This window comes from Silene latifolia, chromosome Y (genome assembly GCF_048544455.1).
Source record: "Silene latifolia isolate original U9 population chromosome Y, ASM4854445v1, whole genome shotgun sequence".
In the NCBI taxonomy this organism is placed as follows: domain Eukaryota; kingdom Viridiplantae; phylum Streptophyta; class Magnoliopsida; order Caryophyllales; family Caryophyllaceae; genus Silene; species Silene latifolia.
Genome location: NC_133538.1, coordinates 210,705,484 through 210,710,714, shown reverse-complemented (window position 1 = coordinate 210,710,714; position 5,231 = coordinate 210,705,484). Strand labels below are relative to the sequence as shown.

At 33.0% G+C, this 5,231-nt stretch overlaps 1 long non-coding RNA gene across 1 annotated transcript; it reads left to right on the top strand.

The window, feature by feature from the left end:
• The first annotated feature begins 386 nt into the window (after nt 1-386).
• On the top strand, nt 387-4,014 carry LOC141627126 (uncharacterized). Its single transcript, XR_012536685.1, has 2 exons — nt 387-919; nt 3,324-4,014. It is a non-coding gene; the product is annotated as an uncharacterized LOC141627126 (long non-coding RNA).
• Nucleotides 4,015-5,231: the final 1,217 nt, after the last annotated feature.

The window sequence follows — 5,231 nt, the reverse complement described above, 5'->3', positions numbered from 1 at the left end:
GGTAAGTCACGACAGCTTTTAACCTCATTTCACCCTATTGATTTTTCGGTGAAAGTTTACCTTACATTTTCTATAAGGCTATTTTAATTTTTAATTAAAGGTAAAGAAATTACCGGAATAAATGAGTACTTCTTATTTATGTATCTTGAGATTATATTTTAACAATATGTTATTTTATAATGATACATATACTTTTGTAAATATGTTAAATCACGTTGACCAAATATCAGGTTTTTAAAATAAAAAAATATAAGATAAATAAATATAAGTATTCTCATATAAACTTAACAGTTGGCCGTTATTGTGACAGTTACAAATTATGACGGCCTTAAATGTGACTATTTTAAAATAAAAAGCAACTTCTAAGAAAATGCTACCTATCAAAATAGTCGCATTTTCTCATTAAAATTGTCGCATGTAGATCTGTTACAATTTGTGATGAAAAAAAAAACCATCTTAAGAAAAACCTATTCATAATAGTTGACTATGAAATAACTTGCAATTAATTAGACCCATAAAATTTGAAATGGACTTATTTTCGGCCATGCTAAGAGGACATTAAACCCATGGGTTTATCAACTCTCCACTATTTTCATGTATACCAACTACCAAGTACCTAGCTCAACCCAAGTACCCAACCCATCCCATTAATTTAAATCTTACGGATGCTGCACCTGTTTCAATTACCCACTAAACTCTTCAATCTATATCTATATTTACAGACTATACCGCCGTCACTCAAATCATCTCAAAATGCCCTCCGCCACTCTTTTCCCTTAACTAAACAATCAATTAAAACCTATATAAAACATTTGAAGATCAGTGTAATTTCTGGAGTTTGCAATATTTGCATATTTATTTGTTTCAGATCTCTCTTGTTTTCATTTGTTTCATGGATTTTTTTATTCAATGAATCCAGGTATTCTATCTAATTGAATCTCCATAAGCAATCATCATTAAAAAAACAAAATTCGTTTATGAATTATATTTTTTTTCAAATTATACTGTTTAGACTTATATATACTATAAAAAATATTTATTATTTAAATTGTTTGAACTTTATAAATTATTTTAACCAGATTTTTTTTTTATAAATTATGAATCTGGTTATAATAATTTTAATTTCATTTTGAACTGACCTTTTTTAAAAAAAAAAATTGATTTTTTAGTGATTATGTATTTTAAAATTATACCAATCCAATTTTAATCATCATTGCTAAATTCTGAGTATTAATTGCCAATTGTAATTTTTTTTCCTTTTAAGTATGCCATATAAGATTGATATCAATATTGGACATTTTTTACTCAAATTTTTACATAATTTCCTTAATGAAAGGCGATGATAGTTTAATGAACAATGATTTTAAAATTACAAAAGACTTTATATGTTGTATATAAACTTGAAGCTAATGTATTTTGTAATTGCTCTATTGTGGAAAGAACAATGAAAATTGTTGTCAATTAAATTGAATTTGGGACGTGGGCCTGAAATTTAGGAAACAAAATGCTGTCTTTGACCTGTTGACTTTCAACCACAGAGCGACACGTAGGCTCTGTGGTTGTTCTTTTAATAAATAAGATGTGAGACAGTCTTTCAATGGGATCGTTTTTATTATACTCCCTCTGTCCCGGTCATTTGTTGTCCTTTTCCAATTTGGTGTGTCTCAGTCATTTGTTGTCCTTTCTATTTTAAGAATGAATTTGATGAGTAATTTGATCAGTCACCCTCAATTTATTCCACTTGTCATTTAGTAATTGGCCCTCTCCCCTTTCCTTGGTCTTTGTGCCAAAACTAAAGGACAACAAATGACCGGGACGGAGGGAGGATTATTCTTGTTAGAACGTGGTAATTGGTAAATAATTCAGATCTTACTTGGTCGATTGTTTCGTTAATCTGGGGTTTAGCATTTGCAGTTTATATTAGAGACCGAGTATCAATATGATATGATACTAGTGATGTGCATGTAATGTTGTTTTTCTTTAGCTGTCACGCAGTTTTTTCTTTTTCTTTGGGAGTTGGATAATGTTAGGCAGGGTTATTTGAGCCTGGTACATGTCGGGGGTGCGTTAGGGTACGTTAGTGTCTGTTCATTTTGTTTCTTAGGAGGCTTTTTCTTGCAAGTTCTTTCCGTGTTTAGGTTGAATCAAGCTGGTCCATTGTATGATTGCGTATTTAGATCGTGTTTTTTAGGTTTTCGCTTGTTAGCTTTGGTCGGGATCATTTCATATTATGTGGTTACTAGTTCAATATTAGTCATGTGTTAATAGGCTCTTGCCATTTTTCTGATCAGATGCTATGTTTGCTTCAACATTTGTTAGGTCCATTATTAATGTTCATGATTATACATAGTCAATATTGGGTAAGATTGTAAGACAGAGTTAAGGCGAGTCACCTTTCGTTTCGATTTGGAATCCTCTGTTTGGGTCGAGTGTTCATATAGTGCCCCTTTTGTGCGGGGTTACTTTGCCTAGGTCATTTATGATAATATAGATGTACCCTGGGATTTTGAATCTTGTGTTTCATTTTGGAAGCCACTGTTTAGGTCTAGTTCTATTCTCGGGGTTACTTCATTTGTTTGAGGTTAGTTTACCTAGGTCGTTTATGATAGTTTAGATGCTGGATACTCGGTGTTTCAATCGTTGGAGTGTTATTGGATTTTTGCTGCTTACCGATCGATTTCTATGAATTGTTTGAGTTTTGCTGGATACTCTGAGATATTGCGTTCTGATTAAATGTTCCTGGATGTAGTCATGTCTATGCGTTAATTGACAATTCGTATAATTGTGGATTGATATTGGAATGATTTGGAGTTTTCTCTTCTATGAGAAACATAGGTAAATTAGGGAAGCATCTGTAAAATGAAATAGTATCTGTTCACACTTAATCGTACACTTTTTTCATACTTGTTGCTAGATAACTCGAATAAAAGCAGCTTGCGGAATCTGACAACATAATCATAAAGTCATGAAATGAGGACGGGGTTTGTACGGTTTAGCTTCGATGAAGAAAAAGAGTGGTTTTCAACAATTATGGGAGCCCTTCTAGAGAATTGTTTATATTAGAAGTTGCCTATCTAGACATTAGAGCTGATGATAGTCTATATGGGTATTACTTAAACTAAACAAGTATAAAAAAATGGTTTGCTAAAATGATGCAGTCCTTATTTAGCATTTAAAATTAGCTACTGGTCGATGCAATGTTCAAATTTCATCGTGGCTTATTTGCAATCACCTCTTTGTGATTTCAACATAAGAATATAATGTTCAATTGTTGTACGGTTAGCCTTTTCAATTGAAATGCTAACTCACATTGTTATTTGCAGGATTGTGTCCCGGAGAGTCCAACACTGTAGCGGAATTCAACCCACCACCATCACCCGACTCAAGTTATAGTCATACGTTTTGTACAATATGAATTCCTCTCGTGGTATGCTTCAGAGACTGAGGATCAACATACATCAATCTTTGGGTACAACAAGCAAGTGGATTGACTGAGCTCTGCAAAAAGTGATGTGATCGACTCAGACAGCTCATATTATGTTGAAGCTGGACATTCCTCATCCTTTCCAGAACCAGGTGACGCTTCTTATGCATTTGAAGCAGATCATTCTGACATCTCTCAGGATGATGAGGACTACCTTAACAGGACCCTCCTGCCATCTTCCCATGCATTCCCAAAAATCGAGTACGTTGATCCGTCAACTAACTCTTCCCACTTTGGCATCACAGATCATGATCACGACTCTTTGTTCTGGCCTTGCTGGGATGGATATCAATCTGAAAATGCCAACCTCTTTACATATGTAATATTTATTTGTTTTGGGTGTAAAAAATCCAGTTGGTCTTAAAGGCTGATAAAACTTTATCCCCGTGTCTAAATAATGCTACATTATCGAATTCTCGATCTGAAAACTCACAACTAGTTGATCCAAATGTTCCAAGATTATTTGTGTAATTCATATTGTACAATGTATGTATTGACTTCTGTTTATTTTCTTGTTAGTTTTTCGTAAACTGCTGAAGTTGCTGTGAGAGGCTATAGATTAAAAATGAACTAGAATTTGCAGTGATTTTTGGTGTTAAATGATCGTTTGGCACTCTTAACGAAAATATAAAAGACACGAGAGGAATATGAGACAGGTGGTGGTGTTGTGGTGGTAGGGGTGCGTGTTGGCGGTGCTACGGGTGCGTGTTGGTGGGCTATGGTATTATAGTAGGGGGAGAGGATACACAAAATACCAACCCGGATACACATGTTATTACTACAGAATATATAAATCGATTTGTGTATCTGGTAGTAATACCATGTGTATCCGGTAGTAATATCATGTGTATCTGAGGGAGGAATACGAGATTATGGAGCACATGTTGGGGGCTTAATGTTAGGATTCATTAATCTCAAATGTTTACATATTCATAGTATGATAGTTTAATTTAGTCATAAAATTAAATCGGATCTTATGCATGCAAAACAATTACAAGTATAAGGAGAAGATCAATTCTTACATTGAGTATTTCGGATAAATGGGCACTAGTAAGTTCACCTTCTTACTAGTTCTTGAGCTTTCCAAATATGGAAGAATATGATTCAAGTAGAGAATCTCTCCTAAGGAATTATACCCAAAGCAATACCCTTAAAAATTATAATTAATATGATCTAGTATTAATTAAAATCTTACTTAAACTTGACAGAAAAAAAAAATGGATTTTTGTTCTCTCCTTTTCGGTCAAGAGGAGGGGATTTTGTATGTTTTCTTTCTCTAAGTTTTTCACAAAATGTAGAGTTATCTTATTTTTCTAACACTAGAAAAATATAAAGTGTAGAATTGAATAATTATAGAAGAAAAACCTTTGCCTTTTTCAAGTAGAAAACCGGTTGGGGGGGACTAGAGGCCAATGCATGGTCTTTGTTCTTCTCAAGATTAAACTAGGTGTGCATGGCTATGAGTAGGGTCTTAATCATTGTGTTTCCATTTAAAATAAACAACACAATATAAACCCTAATCCTCCCTCCATTTTTCGGTACAAACATAAAATGGAAAGTCCATTTTATTTTGTCATTTGTCAATTTTGTCATATGTCACATGTTACATGACATGTCAAAGTATAATGTATTTTTAACATATTAAAAATCAACATATTAATAAAATATGTCACATACAAAATTAACTAGTAATTCTTAATTACTTGTACCAAAATGGTTTATCGAATTATAAATTACAACAACTTGT